Source organism: Eschrichtius robustus, chromosome 10, assembly GCF_028021215.1.
Source record: "Eschrichtius robustus isolate mEscRob2 chromosome 10, mEscRob2.pri, whole genome shotgun sequence".
Classification (NCBI taxonomy): domain Eukaryota; kingdom Metazoa; phylum Chordata; class Mammalia; order Artiodactyla; family Eschrichtiidae; genus Eschrichtius; species Eschrichtius robustus.
In genome coordinates this window covers 76,216,337-76,233,731 of record NC_090833.1, presented here as the reverse complement: position 1 = coordinate 76,233,731, position 17,395 = coordinate 76,216,337, and the positions used below count along the sequence as shown (strand labels likewise).

The 17,395-nt window shown below is 38.6% G+C and overlaps 1 long non-coding RNA gene across 2 annotated transcripts in view; it reads right to left on the bottom strand.

Moving 5' to 3' along the window:
- Positions 1-4,609: 4,609 nt before the first annotated feature.
- LOC137770094 (uncharacterized) overlaps positions 4,610-17,395 on the bottom strand; it is a 38,396-nt gene continuing 25,610 nt past the window's right edge. The window contains exon 11 of one of the 2 annotated variants that reach the window (XR_011075124.1): positions 4,610-7,446. This is a non-coding gene — a long non-coding RNA (uncharacterized lncRNA). The remainder of the gene's footprint in view (positions 7,447-17,395) is intronic. The other variant, XR_011075125.1, reaches the window with a different exon arrangement.

Sequence of the window (17,395 nt, the reverse complement as noted above, 5' to 3'; positions counted from 1 at the left end):
TTAATTGTATAAACTTTAAAAGGTGACTTTACCTCTCTGATTCTTCACTTGCTCCCTTTTATTGATATGGAAACCAAGGCTTTTCTTAGTAAGATGAAAAGACTGACATAAAGTCCCGAGGGTCATCAGGTGAGCAGGAGAGCTCTAGGAGGGCAAGAACCATGTCTTTATGTGTTTTTGTATCTCTGGTACCTACTTGACAGAGCCTGGCATGTGTAAGCACCCAATGGCTTTTGGATGGATGCGAGACTTGTACCTGGGCTGCTGAATCCAGAGCCAAAGCCCACGGCCTATCCCACTTGGTCTCTCACTTCCTCACTGTGCCTCTTTTCTATTAATGTCCCACCCCCTTCAGATGATTGACAAGCACTTCTAGTCTACACACTAAAGGTACAGAATACCAGTCCTCAACCATGTCATTATTTTAATGGTGAGAATATCTCTAACATTAACTAATATTTTTGAGTTAACATTTTGATGTTAATGTTAACAGAGCCTCTAAGCTGCATGTATTTTTCATAACTAGATGGCACAATTTGTTCCCATTGCTCTAAAATTATTTCCCCATTTTCTCTGAGAAAAAATGATGTATTCACACCCTTATTGTTAGCATCATGATTTAGGAAGATATTTCAAGGTCACTTGGATGTATTTAATTAGAAATTACTATTTTAAGTGTTACGTGTTTTTATGTGTCTAGTGTATTATCGGATGGAGTCAGGGCAACAGAGAAGAACAAAGTAGGAAAGACACAGTGTGTATCATGTGCTGTATCCACAACTGATTGATGACACACATGTAGCACTTTGCAGTTTACAAAACGTGCTTATTTTCTGATTAACTCCTCTGAACGATCATGAGAGGTTGGTATTATTGTTAACCAGTTTACAGATAGGAAGCTGAGGCTGAGCATGATTTAAGTGACTTGTTCAAGATCACAAAGCTGGGTCTGAGATTCCCAGCTAGGTTCTCTGCTCTCAGAACAAATTTTGAGCAAGGATAGTAGAACAATTAAGGATATATCATCTTTGGCCAGATTGCTTAGTATTAATATCCCAATGTTGTTACTTATTAGCTGTGTGAGCTAAATAAGGCAAGTCACATAACGTTTTTGTGCCTTAGTTTGCCATTCTCAAAATGGGAAGAAAAACAGAACTTACCCCATTGGGTTTTCAGGGGAATTGCATTAATGCATATGATTTTCTTAGAACCAGCATGTTAGAAAATACTTAATAAGTGTGTGTGTGTGTGTGTGCACGCGTGTTTTCACTAGACTGAACTGTTTCTCACATTTCTGGAAATCTCTCACACATTAGCTCCTAAAGTACATTTCACTTCCTTTCATCAAAAGAGCTGATTCTTGGCAGCAGCCTGATTATAAATTATGTACAGTGTATTTATGAGGAGATTGTGAGTATGCATCAGCACATCCATTTGGGAACAGGGTCCCAACGTGTAGAAGATGAACACAGACAAAACCCTGACCTCTAATGTAATCTCCATTAAGCTGCTTCTCAGATAAAATCCCTATGCTTCAGGAGCTGATTGCCGCAGTAACCCTGCAGCCCGCAGAACAAAATGCAAGCTCTAATTTAAAATTTCATGCAGGAAGGAAAACTTACAGTTTTCACAGAGTCTGTAGATCAAAAACAAGACGAGAACTAAGTGTCTGCCCAGTGTATCAAGCATGGAAGCAGGCAGTGTGGCTTTTGAGTTCTTTCCTAGTCAATTTTATCGATTAAACCTCAAACTCTCTAACGTGGTTCCTGTTGCTTGGATGTCTAAAAGCAGCCTTTGAACAAAGTGAGGAGACTCAATCCAAACAGTCAGGGAGTAGAAATACTGTTCAAAATACAGTTGTATCTGCTTTAGAGCCGCTAAAAACCAAGGGACAAAACTGAGTCTCAAAAGGTTTAGGGTCACAATTGCTGAATTCTATCACTTGACTTAGAGGTGCCATGTTTGACTTGCTGGCTCTTCACTAAGCTGGATGCACAGGAAACTCTGCTCTTTGAACCAGGCAGGAGGAGCAACAGCCCCAGGGCCCTCCTGGGTGGGTTAAGACAGCTCCTAGGCTGCCTGGGTGGGTGCATTTCCTTATCAGCCTCATCTTTCTCATCATCTTCATTCAAATCAGGCCATGCTACAAAACTACCCTCATTCTGCCTCTGGGAGACCATATGGGTTTGCAGAAATCACATGAACCTCAGGGTCAGGGAAAACTGGGTCTGTTTGAGTCCATGATTTGCTTTTTATTACCTGTGTGATAAAGGGCAACTCACTTATCCTCTTTCTGCTTCAATATCTTTATCTGTAAATGGAGATAAAAAATAGTAATTTACAACGTTGTCAGGAGGATTAAATGAGATAATACATGAGAAAGTATTCAGCACATATCAGGATCAGGTACTTAAATGTCAGTTCAGGGAGAGAGAGAAAGAGAAACAGAAGGCATTTGTATTGACTGACTTTTAGAGAGAGAGAACTTCTGGAAAAATACAGATGAGTGTCTGACTTGTTAATAAAATTTTAACTTGACTGAGATCAATAAAAGGCCCCATGTGTTGACTACAAATACACACTCATCAGCAATTCCAAGGAAAATCTATCAGGGTTATTTCCTTTCATTAAAGAGCAATATAAAGAGTGATCAACTCTCCTAATTGACTTGTGGTTTGCTTTCATACGTTACACTTCTGTTCTGCACAGAGGGCACAAATCCTCCAATTACCTTTAGTTCATAATTCATTACATCACATTAGAAGCTAAACATGAACACAGAAAAAGGACCACTTGAGGAGCACTTCTCCTATCGCATTCTTATCCCCCAAAGCTGCCTGAGTCTCCTCACGGTTGATGTGTGTAAGAGCAAAAGGAATATCTTCACCCACCCCAGGTTGGCCAACCTCTTACACCTGAAATCAAAGCAACTGCATAGTGGGGTCAAGAACAAGACAGCCCTCTCACTCAGGACCAGAAATGAATAGCACACCAACTAATGAAGAAGGCATTACAGGCCTGATGACACAAGGAGGCCTGGAAAAATGCCAAGGCAACATCTGTAGTTTCATAAAGATGGTGAAAGGCAAGCTAATCATCTTGTTGATGGTGGTCAAACATTGAAGATAGTCCCTTTAAGGGCAGTGGCAATACATTCTGTCTTTTGGACTTAGAAGCAAAAATAATGATAATAGTGTACAATACTGGATGTCCAGAATCCTGGATGATTATCTGGTACTGGCTATCTTTCTGGAACTCTGAGTGCCTCAGACTTAACCAGCAAAATGGATTATTCATTGGGGAATTTTCTTGCTAGTTCATTGCCAGGGAAGTGAATGAATGAATGAATGAATGAATGAATGAATGAATGATGTAGAAATGTACTGGGCATCCTGCAAGTTTGAGGACATTATAGCCAGAGCTGTGCCTTTCTCTACCTCTGTTTTGGACTAGCTTTATTACTATACATTATTATTTTTTTTAACATCTTTATTGGAGTATAATTGCTTTACAATGTTGTGTTAGTTTCTGCTGTATAACAAATACTATACATTATTTCGTTTCTTCTGACTGGACAGCAACCCTTCCTTTGCACCTTTGTCTCTTAGCATCAAAACAAGATTCTTGCCACCCAGTGAAACAGAAGCTAAAGCACCCTGAATAGCTAGTGTTGGAAACAGGTACTCTGTACCCTGGGCCCTGTCCCCTTCGTATGTCAACACTGGCTGGAAAGGGAACCCAGCTCCCTTAATTAGTGACAAAGGATGACTACCCACGTGCAATGAGACTCTTTCTCTTCAGGAGCCACACTGGTTTTTTCTGAACATGTTTTCCTTTATTCGTTAGCCATATGAATATGCAATTTTGTCAAATGTCTGTTCAGTTTTTTGTCTGTGTTTACATTGGGTTGTCTGTCTTTTTTAGTATTGATTTGCAGGAGTTCTTTTTTTTAACTTTGTATTTTATATTGGAGCATAGTTGATTAACAATGTTGTGATAGTTTCAGGTGTACAGCAGAGTGATTCACTTAGACATATACGTGTATCTGTTCTTTTTCAAATTCTTTTCCCATTTAGGTTGTTACATAATATTGAGCAGCGTTCCCTATGCTATACAGTAGGTCCTTGAACCACACTTTTAAAACAACTCTGGTTTTCAGTTGGTTCTCATTTACATTAAGGGTTTGGTTTGCTTATTTCTGAGAAAGAGTTGGTTTTAGTATTTCCTTTGTAAGCCTTTGTCCTTTAATATGTGATAATAGAATTTTTCCACTTATTATGACGGGATATCTTTCATTTTCTTATTGTCCTTAATATCGAAGGATCACAGTGGAATGTTCTTCCAAATTGTCTTGACATTGCAGAAGTGAGCTGGAGGGGAAGTAAAATGCATGCTTCTGCTTTCCATAAAGATTATGTACTTTATCACACCTCTTTTTCTTTTCCATTGAGGTAGATTACTAGCAGGAAGAGAATAGAAAATGACATAAAACAAAATTCACAAGATAATTTAAAAACTACTTCATTGGTACGATAATTTTAAAATATATATTTACACATTATATTTAATCCTAAAGATCATCCAGTTCAGTTCCTTCAGGACATATATGAAAAACAGACTAAGTGACCTCTCCCAGATAACCGAGTGAAAGAGTGACCCAGGAGTACGTTAACCCTATGTCTTCCCACTTCACTGCATTTCCTTCCTGTGTGTGTTAAACTCATAGCAAACTGAAATAGGACATAAAGATCAATGACTTGAGGGACAGTAAAATGGAAATGAAGATGGTAAATCCTGGCACAAGAGTTCCACTAACCTTGCACGGCTAATTAATCTGATCCTCTTTCCTGGTGAGCCCACACACACAGCCTTCTCAACCCAGTGCTTCGGGTAGCCATTCCCATGGATTAGATTTGTTACACAATGCGAAGCATATTTCCTATTTTAGGTTTAGCAGTTAAGTGCACGGAGTTTGGAATAGGATTCATCAATGTTCAAATTCCAGTTGCACCACTTAGCAGCTGTGTGACCTTGAGCAAGTGACTTGACTCCTCTGAGCCTTGAGTTCTGTGAAATAGAAGGTAGTTTTCCTTTTGGGGTTGGTAAATGGTGAGTAAAGTTCTTGGCACAGTGCATGGCATATAGTACCCTCTCAATCAGTGATATCAATTATTATTCAAAAGAATCAACCACTTTTCTGTATTTTCTGCTTTTCAACTTTGAAGCATTAGGTTTATCAAAATGTGTGTGAGGAGAGTTTTATGGAGCTATTCAATGGCATCTCAGCCCTTTTTGCTGGATTCTATATTAAAAATAATAATAAGTAAGTCTAGGAGAGACTCCATTTAGAAGTAAATTCTCCCAGGTAGAACCTGTTTGTCTCTTTCCAGCCACGTGATCAGTGTTCCTCCAAAGTATTGTTGCACTGAATTGCAGTTCAACTAAAGATCGCTCACTTAGAGGCTAAAGAAGCCTGGCAAGATTTTAGAATTCAGGATGGAATCAATGTCAAAGCTGAATCTGGAGATGAATTGTTCTTACATCCATCCCATCCCAGAAGCAAAGGGTACAAGAGACAAAAACAATATAAAGTGTGGCCAGGTCGAAAAGGCTCTTTGATGAGAGGTCCTCTCCGGAGACACTATCCAGAAAGAGGGAGCTAAAAGCAGTAGAGCACACACTCAACTGAACCAAAAATGTTTTCATTGACGCCCACCGGGGCTTGTTTGCAGAGCCTGAATCTGGGGCAAACAGCTTGCCGCATCTCTTAATGTCTGGTCTCAGCACTTGTTTAATTTGAGATGTATTTCTTTCCTGTTAAAAACAGTTGCAGTCACTCTTTGGCATGAATTGTTTTCTGTAAAGCATGGTGCCAGTGTGAGACTGCTGTATTGGCTGGTGACATGTTTAGGCTTCCATGTGATTGGGGAGCAGTTCAGATAACCACTTTAAATATTTCACTAACACAGTAGTAATATTTTAAATAAATATTTTAAAAGTATACTGTGATAGTGCTGCTGTTTATCATACTCACACTTTTTTATTTTTAATAAAATTTGTCTTCTGAGGATATGTCATCAAGCGTTCTCCCTAGAATATTATCATTTGTAACAGATGCTTCTGAATAGTTTATTTCTATTTATACTAGTAGCCACGGAGTCATGGTAACCTGGGGAAGTGCAAAAGCAAAACATATTTTTCTTTTGAGGACATAAGGGTAAGCCACAGAAAAAATTGTCGGGCGCCCTTCGAGTTCTCTGTCTCCTGAAGTAATGAATTCGTCACCCAGAGGGGCATGAATATTCCCAGCAGGTGAAGCTTCCCTGGTTGTCTGGGAGGTTTAATTCTCAGATATTGACCGTTCGGAGTGACTGTGAAATGCCACCTCCCGTCTTCATGCCTATGGTGTGGTTGTGAGCACCATTCTCCCTTCTGGTCGTCTGCTTTTTTGAAAGAGAAAAAATGGAGACAAAGTCCGAATTTTAGCATGATGCCTAGAGTCTATTTCCATTAATATTTCATAATTACTGAGAGAGAGCCTCTTATGAATTTTCAGGTGTGTGCTTCCAATTCATTTTTTTTTCCATTTACATAAAAAGTCGATTGGAACACGAGTCTTTGTCGCTGCCTTAGTGGAATCTTCTCATGGGATTTCTCACAGAGATGTCTGTGCTCGAAACCAAACTTAGATCAAAAAATATACAGAAGGTTCTGCAAAATATCACGGGAGTGGTCCAGCTCATAGCGTATTCCTGTCACACAGAGAATTCTTTTCCAGCTAGTCTGACTCGTGGCCCAACATCTGCTCTCCTGGGAACTGTAGAAAGTGTACAACATTTAGATTTGTACCTTCATACAACTTAATGAATCTCCTTCCTACAACTTAAATCCATTGAAAAAATGAAGGTAAAATGTTTGAATAGTCTTTTTTTTTAGAAAGAGGGGGCCGTACAGCGCAGTGGATAAAAGTAGAGATGACAGAGCCAGACCTACTGTGAGCATGTGACATCAAGTCCATTTCCTAAGGGCTCTGAGAATCAATCGTGTCATCCACCAAACAGATGACAGCAGTACCTCCTTCATACAGGTGTGAGGAGTACATGAGGTGATACACAGAGAAGCCAGCACAGTGTCTGGCATATAAATTATAGCTATTTCATTATTCAGAGGTTTTCTGAATTCAGGTAATTTGGTCTCAAAAATTATTCTATGGAAATACAAACTCTGGATGTGCCTCAGCAGAAAGGCGTAGTTTAAGTCATGATGTAACAGTTCTGCTGCAAAGAGGGACTCTGGTTCAAAACTGGAGAAGTCTGTCTTGTAAGAATGGTCCATGTTCCTTCCCGGAAGGCTGACTTCAGGCAGAGACGTTGAGGACAGGTCCCTCTGTGGGGAGGCCAAGCAGCTCTCCACGTGACACTCGAACTCAGGCACCAGCTTCATCTGCTGTAACAAAAGGATAGTGAGGCAGGCCATGTGCCAGGAAGGAAAGCCCCTTCCGGTATTGTTCTATTTCACTGCCCGAGCCATCATTTCATTTACCTCCGTCTTATGTTTGGGCAGGTTCACATGTGGCACTTTTACAGCCTGTGTGGGAAGCTAATTAATAATAATTCAGATAAAGTGAGTGCTTTTCTTTTGGCAAGGGCATTGTGGATCAATTTTAGTCGAATGTGTTCAGTTCTGTTGGAATAATAAACTCTTTCACAGTCTTAGAGATACTGTAAAATTCACATACTTTGTACAACCTGAATGGGATTAAAGACAGGCAACTAATCTCCCCTGCATTTTCTTACTGGGAGAAAGAGATTTTTAAACATAGTTTTGTACAATTTTAAAATTATTTAGAAACTCACGTCCCATTTGGCGTGTAAGAGATTTCTGTCCCAACTAAATTCAAAGTGTTACTAAAACGCCCTAAATGTGCAATCGATTTATCAAAGCCAAATTTAATGACCTTTTTCATTAACTTTGCATCTTAGAAGTTGTGTTGGATCTAATCCCACTTGACCCAGTGATGTAAGTAAGACAGTTATTAATGTCCCCATTTGATAGATACGGAAACTGAGAGATGGAAAAGTTAAGGGTCTTACCCAGTTACCCAGTTAGTGTCAGGATCAGATAGAAGCCAAGGCTCCTACCTCATAGTCCCAATAATATTTCATCATATATAAAGGCTTTCCAGGTGATACAAGCCATAACTATGCCTTTCATCTATCCATATATGGATATGTCTCCTTTTTTTTCTGTTGGCCCAATGAAGAGAACAATTTAGCAACATCAAACCACTAGCACAGCTAGAAATTGGTCATGGTGGGAGTATTTACACTATGGAAATAAGCAATAGATAGGTATCTGCCTATATGCCATCATGATAACCAAGGCAACTACATAGATATTCTAGAAATCTACCACAAGGATTCTGATTTGGCAGGTGCTATTGTAGATTCCGAGTTAGTATGCTTGGGATAAAACCCCCAGATCTGTATTATATACATACATATATAAAATTTAATTTATAATATTTATAGTACAAGTTTTAAAATTTTAAATTGTGTATCATTCAAAATTCAAAAGGGACAAGAGTAGATATAATAAACATTTTCTCTCCCACCTCTTCCTCTCATCTACCCAGTTGCCTTCCATGGAAGTAACCAATATTATCTTTGTATTCTTCCAGAGCTGTTTTATTCACATATAGTCAAGACATATTTAAGTATTTTCTCACACTTTACACAAATGTGGATCATTTTAAACAAGCTCTACAGGTGATTCTGGTACAGCTAATCTTCAAATGATCAGTCAAATCCTCTGGAAAGAATGCTAACTCTTCTGGAACTCAGGAATTCCTCGTGGTAATCTCAAACAGTGGTACTCAAATTTCAGTGTGCATCAGATTTACCCGCAGAGCTTGTTAAAACACAGATTGCTGGGCCCCCTACCTTGAGACAACTCATCTAAGGCAATATTTATTAAGTTCTGTACTCCTAGCTTAAGTCAACTGCCTTCCCCAAATACATCATGAGGGGCCATAAAAACAGCAGTATGTGGTCCTTATAGGTTGCAGGCACTATTCTAAGCACTTTACGTATATTAAACTTGTTGAAGCCTGTGACAATACTATGAGGTAAATACTGTTATTATCCCATTTTACAGAAGGAAAATTGAAGCAGAAAAGTTAAGTAACTTCCCAACTTCATTCATTCAGGTAGCAGGTGGCAGAACTAGTCTGACTCAAGAACCCACAGGCCTAACAATTAGTCTGTACTGCCTTCCAGTCCTCAAGATGAGGCCTAATAGACACTTGCTCTCAAATCATCAGCACCACATGTGATGAAGAGCCTCTCTCACTTTACTACATAGCTCCCAAATGTGAAAATGTAGTAACACAAAAGAAAAATTAAATATGTATATTTGTAATAGAAGAAATTTTCATTTTAAGACATGCACATAAAATTATATTAGTTTGTCTTGTAATGAATTTGAGAAATTTTCAATTCACTTGCAGCTCTTCAGAAACAATCAGTTTTGTAAAAGGAGGCACACCAGCATTTTGTACTCAATAACAATTTTTTTCATTTAATTTTTATTTTATATTATAGATGATTTACAATGTTGTGTTAGTTTCAGGCATACAGCAAAGTGACTCAGTTATACATATACATACATCCATTCTTTTTCAGATTCTTTTCCCATATAGGTTATTACAGAATGTTGAGTAGAGGTCCCTGTGCTATACAGTAGGTCCTTGTTGATTATCTATTTTATATATAGTAGTGTGTATATGTTAATCCCAAACTCCTAATTTATCCCTCCCCCCCACCTTTCTCCTTTGGTAACCATAAGTTTGTTTTCAAAGCCCGTGAGTCTGTTTACGTTCTGTAAATAAGTTCATTTGTATCATTTTTTTAGATTCCACATATAAGTGATATCATATGATATTGGTCTTTCTCTGACTTACTTCACTTAGTATGATAATCTCTAGGTCCATCCATGTTGCTGCAAATGGCATTATTTCATTCTTTTTTATGGCTGAGTAATATTCCATTGTATATATGTACCACATCTTCTTTATCCATTCCTCTGTTGATGGACATTTAGGTTGCTTCCATGTCTTGGCTATTACAAATAGTGCTGCAATGAACATTGGGGTGCATGTATCTTTTCCAATTATGGATTTCTCCAGATATATGCCCAGGAGTGGAATTGCTAGGTCATATGGTAGTTCTATGTTTAGTTTTTTAAGGAACCTTCATACTGTTCGCCATAGTGGTTGTACCAATTTACATTTCCACCAACAGCGAAGGAGAGTTGCCTTTTCTCCACACCCTCTCCAGCATTTATTGTTTGTACACTTTTTGAGGACGTCCATTCTGACCGGTGTGAGGTGATACCTCATTGCAGTTTTGATTTGCATTTCTCTGATAATTAGCGATATCGAGCATCTTTTCATGTGCTTTTTGGTCATCTTGTACATCTTCTTGGGGAAATGTCTATTTAGATCTTCTGCCCATTTTTGGATTGGGTTGTCTGTTTTTTTGATATTGAGTTCCATGAGCTGTTTGTGTATTTTGGAGATTAATCCCTTGTCAGTTGCATTGTTTGCAAATGTTTTCTCCCATTCTATGGGTTGTCGTTTTGTTTCGTTTATGATTTCCTTTGCTGTGCAAAAGCTTTTAAGTTTAATTACATGGCATTTGTTTATTTGTGTTTTAATTTTCATTACTCTAAGAGATGGATCCAAAAAGATATTGCTGCGATTTTTGTCATTGTTCTGCCTATGTTTTCCTCTAAGAGTTTTATATCAATAGTATTCAATCTTACATTTAGGTCTTTAATTCATTTTGAATTTATTTTTGTGTATGGTGTTAGAGAATGTTCTAATTTCATTCTTTTACATGTAGCTGTCCAGTTTTCCCAGCACCACTTATTGAAGAGACACTCTTTTCTCCATTGTCTATACTTGCCTCCCTTGTCAGAGATTAATTGACCATAGGTGCATGGGTTTACTTCTGGGCTTTCTACCCTGTTCCACTGATCTATATTTCTGTTTTTGTGCCAGTACCATACTATTCTGATGACTGTAACTTTGTAGTATACTCTGCAGTCAGGAAGCCTGATTCCTCCAGCACCATTTTTCTTTCTCAGAATTGCTTTGGCTATTCGGGGTCTTTTGTGTTTCCATACAACTTGTAAAATTTTTTGTTCTAGTTCTGTGAAAAATGCCATTGGTAATTTGATAGAGATTGCATTGAATCTGTAGATTGCTTTGGGTAGTATAGTCATTTTGACAATATTGATTCTTCCAATCCAAGAACATGGTACATCTTTCCATCTGTTTGTGTCACCTTCTATTTCTTTCCTCGGCATCTTATAGTTTTCAGAGTACAGGTCTTTTGCCTCCTTAGGTAGGTTTGTTCCTAGGTATTTTATTGTTTTTGTTGCAATGGTAAATGGGATTGTTTCCTTAATTTCTTTTTCTGATCTTTTGTTGTTAGTTTATAGGAATGCAAGAGATTTCTGAGTATTAATTTTGTATCCTGCAACTTTACCAAATTCATTGATGAGCTCTAGTAGTTTTCTGGTAGGATGTTTGAGATTTTCTATGTATAGTATCATGTCATCTGCAAACAGTGATAGTTTCACTTCTTCTTTTGCAACTTGGATTCCTTTTACTTCTTTTTCTTCTCTGACTGCCATGGCTAGAACTTCCAAAACTATGTTGAATAAAAGTGGCAAGAATGGACATCCTTGTCTCATTCCTGATCTTAGAGGAAATGCTTTCTGCTTTCTACTGTTGAAAATGATGTTAGCTGAGGGTTTGTCATATATGGCCTTTATTATATTGAGGTAGGTTCCCTCTAGGCCCACTTTCTGGAGAGTTTTTTTCATAAATGGGTGTTAAATTTTGTCAAAAGTTTTTCTGCATCTATTGAGATGATCATATGGTTTTTATTCTTCAGTTGGTTAATGTGGTGTATCACACTGATTGATTTGCAGATATTGAAAAATCCTTGCATCCCTGGGATAAATCCCACTTGATCATGGTGTATGATCCTTTTAATGTATTGTTGGATTCAGTTTGCTATTATTTTGCTGAGGATTTTTGCGTCTATGTTCATCAGTGATACTGGCCTATAATTTTCTTCTTTTGTGGTATCTTTGTCTGGTTTTGGTATCAGGGTGATGATGGTGGCCTCATAGAAAGAGTTTGGGGGTGTTCCTTCCTCTGCAATTTTTTGGAATAGCTTAAGAAGGATAGGTGTTAACCCTTCTCTAAATGTTTGATAGAATTCGCCTGTGAAGCCGTCTGGTCCTGGACTTTTGTTTGTTGGAAGGTTTTTAATCACAGTTGCAATTTCAGTAGTCATGATTGGTCTCTTCATGTTTTCTATTTCTTCCTGGTTCAGTCTTGGAAGGTTGCACCTTTCTAAGAATTTGTCTGTTTCTTCTAGGGTGTCCATTTTGTTGGTGTATAGCTGCTTGTAGTAGTCTCATATGATCATTTGTGTTTCTGCAGTGTCCATTGTAACTTCTCCTTTTCATTTCTAATTTTATTGATTTGAGTACTCTCCCTTTTTTTTTCTTGATGAGTCTTGCTAAAGTTTTATCAACTTTGTTTATCTTTCCAAGGAACCAGTTTCTACTTTCATTGATCTTTTCTATTGTTTTCTTTGTCTCTATTTATTTCTGCTCTGATGTTTATGATTTCTTTCCTTCTACTAGCTTTGGGTTTGGTTGTTCTCTTTTCTCCACTTGCTTTAGGTGTGGGGTTAGGTTGTTTATTTGAGGTTTTTCTTATTTCCTGAGGTAAAAGTGTGTTGCTATAAACTGCCCTCTTAGAACTGCTTTTGCTGCATCCCATAGGTTTTGCATCATCGTGCTTTTGTTTCCTTTCATTTATTTTGTGATTTGATGACTATCTTTAGTGTTGTGTTTCAATTGCTTTTTCGTTTTTGTGTGTATATCTATTGTAGATTTCCAGCTTGTGATTACCATGAGGTTTTGATATAGGTATATATATATATAGATATAGATATAGATATAGATACATAGTTTTAAGTTGCCGGTCTCTTAATTTCAAATGCATTTCCAATATCCTGCATTTGTGCTCTCCTCTTCTCACAATTTCTGGTTTTGATATCATATTTGTGGTGTGGATGATTTCCTACCTTTACTGTATGTTTGCCTTTACCATTGAGCTTTCCTATTTGTAATTTTGTTTCTAGTTGTGGCCTTTTCTTTTCCACCTAGAGAAGTTCCTTTAGGATTTGTTGTAAAGCTGGTTTGGTGGTGCTGAATTTTCTTAGTTTTTGCTTGTCTGTAAAGCTTTTGATTTCTCCGTCAAGTCTGAATGAGAGTCTTGCTGGGTAGAGTAATCTTGGTTGTAGGTTTTTCCCTTTCATCACTTTAAAAATATCCTGCCACTCCCTCTGGCTTGCAGAGTTTCTGCTGAAAAATCAGCTGATAACCTTATGGGGATTCCCTTAGTATGTTATTTGTTGCTTTTCCCTTGTTGTTTTAGTATTTTCTCTTTGTCTTTAATTGTTGTCCATTTGATTAATAGGTATCTTGGCATGTTCCTCCTTGGTTTTTATCTTGTATGGGAATCTCTGTGCTTCCTGGACTTGAGTGTTTCCTTTCCCATGTTAGGAAAGTTTTTGGCTACAATCCCTTCCAGTATTTACTCAGGTCCTTTCTCTCTCTCTTCTCCTTCTGGGACCCCTATAATGTGAATGTTGTTGTGTTTAATGTTGTCCCAGAGGTCTCTGAGACTGTCCTCATTTCTTTTTATTCTTTTTTCTCTATTCTGTTCCATGGCAGTGATTTCCACCATTCTGTCTTCCAGGTCACTTATCCGTTCTTCTGCCTCACTTACTCTGCTATTGATTCCTTCTAGTGTATTTTTCATTTCATTTATTGTATTGTTCATCTCCTTTTGTTTGTTCTGTAAACCTTCTAGCTCATTGTTAAACATTTCTTGTATCTTCTCAGTCCGTGCCTCCATTCTATTTCCAAAATCTTGGATCATCTTTTTTATCATTACTCTGAATTCTTTTTCAGGTAGATTGCCTATCTGCACTTCACTTAGTTGTTCTTCTGGGGTTTCATCTTGTTCCTTCATCTAGAATGTATTTCTCTGCTATCTATCTCATTTTGTCTAACTTTCTGTGTTTGTGGTTTCCATTCTGCAGGCGCAGAACTGTAGTTCCCCTTGTTTCTGATGTCTGTCCCCTGATGGGTAAAGTTGGTCCAGGGGCTTGTGCAAGCTTCCTAGTGGGAATGATTGGTGCCTACCCCCTGGTGGGTGGAGCTGGCTGTTGTCCCTCTAGTGGGCAGAGCCATGTCAAGTGGTGTGTTTAGAGGTGGCTGTGGGCTCGGGACAACTTTAGGCAGCCCGTCTGCTGGTAGGTGAGGCTGTGTCCCCACCCTGTTGGTTGTTTTGCCTGAAGCGGCCCAACACTGGAGCCCACAGGCTGTTGGGTAGGGCCAGGTCTCAGTGCCAAAATGGAGACCTCTGGGAGAACTCACAACGATTAATATTCCCTGGGGCCTCTGCCACCAGTGTCCAGTGAGCCACAGCCATCCCCTGCCTCCCCAGGAGACCCTCCAAGACCCACAGGTAGGTCTGGCCTAGGTTCCTATGGCGTCACTGCTTTGCCCTGAGGCCCAGTGCATATGAAACTTGTGTGCACCCTCCATGAGTGGAGTCTCTGCTTCCCCCAGTCCTGTGGAGTTCCTGCACTCAAGCCCCACTTGCCTTCAAAGCTAAATGCTCTGGGAGTTCCTCTTCCCTATGCCAGACCCCCAGGCTGGGGAGCCCGACGTGGGACTCAGAACTCTCCTGTGGGAGAACTTCTGTGATATAGTTGTTTTCCAGTTTGTGGGTCACCCACGTGGTGGGTTCGGGATTTGATTTTCTCATGAAAGCACCCCTCCTACCATCATCTCATTATGGCTTCTTCTTTGTCTTTGGATGTAGAATATCTTTTTTGGTAGGTTCTAGTCTTTTTTTGTTGATGGTTTGTTCCGCAGTTAGTTGTGACTTTGGTGTTTTCGTGAGAGGGGGTGAGCTCAAGTCCTTCTACTCTGCCATCTTGTCTCTCCACCCCCCAGTCAATAACAATTTTTTTAAATACAGGGAATTTGTTACCACATTTGATCACATAAAGTTTATATACAAAATTATATACGATCTATAAAATACTGCCCTAGTTAATATATATGAAGTTATTTAATTCAAAGTGGTAGGTTTCAGTTACTATGTGTGTTGGATCCAAATTGTACCAGTTTTGCAAGAGTCAATTGATAATTTTTCACAAAAAATTATCAATATGCTGATATCATGTCAGGTAGAGATGGGCTTTAGTGGGAGTATTTACACCACAGGAATCAGTAATGGCTAGAAAACAGGGGACTTTTTTCTTTTGGAAAACTGGCTGTTAAACATTTACCAGCACACCACTATTCCAGTAGGTCAGGTATCCTGAACCAAACACACACATTTTCCTTAAAGGGCACTTTTAAAAAGAAAGATATTTTAAATAGTATGTTACTAAGACTGGCACATTAAGTAGAGAGTTAATCACAGTATTGACTTCTTAACTCTAATCAATCACTGAATTCTTGCCAGTAACCAAAAATGTGGATTAGGCACACAGAATTTATCTCTCATCCCTTTGCTGTTATCTAAATAATTATTTCTGTAGTCAGAGTCCACAAAGCTAAACCCATGATGAAGAAAAAGTGTCCCCAGGTCTTTATTCTTATAGTCCTAGAATGCAAATCAGAGGTCTAGATATTTAATAACTTCTCTGGCAACAAAATGAAGTATGTTGAGTGTGTCTGGGGCAGATTTGATAAGTTATCACAGTGTTTCTAAATCTCCCATCTTTGACTCTTACAGCAAATATTTCCAAAAAACAAGTAGCATTTTGGGATTTTCTAGCATTAAATAGGCTTGGAATTCCCCAATTAGGCTGAGAATAGTATTCATATATTTCTCCTATTGACTCTTTTTACCCCTAAAGTGATAAGAAATTAACTTTCTCTTCACTCACCTTAATGATGGCTGCAGTTTCAACTTTTGAGTAAATCAAATGCATTTAATGATATTTTAATTACCTACTCCCTGTTTGTGAAACCCAACTATCAATGGTCAAAAATTACATTCAGTAAACAGGAAGAATAGTGCTTTTATTCTGGGAACTTTTACTGTTCTGATGATAATCCCTGAATAAAAGCATGCAATACTATGTGGCAATGAACACAGTCATGGTGACTGGCCTTGGGTGGATGGTGTTACAGGTTTGTCAAGGACTTTCCCGTTATCCCAATAAATAGTACCTGCAGGCCTTTGGTGACTTAATAGGAAGCTGACTCTGCCTTCTGTTTCCATGCATTCCTATCCTTCTACAAAACTACACAGGTCCCCCAGCACTCAAAACCCACCCAAAAGCTTTCTCTAGAGACCTGTGATGACTCCTAATAAAAGAGTGCAGAGAAATAAAAGGTTTTCAATTGGAGCTGTTGACCTCAATCCCAGGAAGACTGTAAAGGGACCCAGATGGCGTTGTCGCAGAGGATAGCAGCTCGGAGTAGCCTCTCTCCTGCATCCCCAACATAGCAGCCTGGGACCTTCATTTTCACTGGTCCAGAAAATACAAAGTCAGCGCTCTCATCTGGAATACCCCAAAATTTCTACTTGGACGAAAGACAGTAAGGCCTTTTATTCTTTAAATTGGCCTCGCTGGTGAAGAGATTGTAGATTGGTGGTGGTGGTGTGCCACATTCAAATCCCAAGGTTTCCATCACTGGACAGGTCAGTGTTATCCCAGACTCTGTACAGTGGAGCATTGACTTGTTCAGGACAGGTTGTTAGAGGACTCTGAGGAGGATTTTTGAGAAGATAGAGAAAGGAGGATTAGGATGAAGAGGGGAAACTTTCCCTTGTTAAACAGACTTGAAGAAAGCCTTTCTCGTGTCCCAGGTTTCCTAAACATTGCTATTCTCTTCAGACAATTTTATCTAATTAACATCTATTTTTCACTTCTTTATGCAGTAATCAGAGTTCAATTACCAGAACCCAGCTGCTGATGCTAAAAAGTACTGGAAAATTATATTCATACAATAAATCCTTAGATGCCCTCACCATCTCCTAAACCAAGACAAAAGAGTTTGATTATTCAACTTTCTTCTCTTTCTTTTACCTACATACCTTCATTCCCCTTTTATAAATCTTTCTGTGACTTTTGTTCCATTCCAGGACCCATTATTGAAGTCCCATGGGGAAAGTGTCAAAGAAAAGAATAAAAAAAAACATGAACACTAACATTGAAGTTTCCATCTAAGGATAGTAAAAGACTTAAATATGTACATATTCTAATATTTTTGT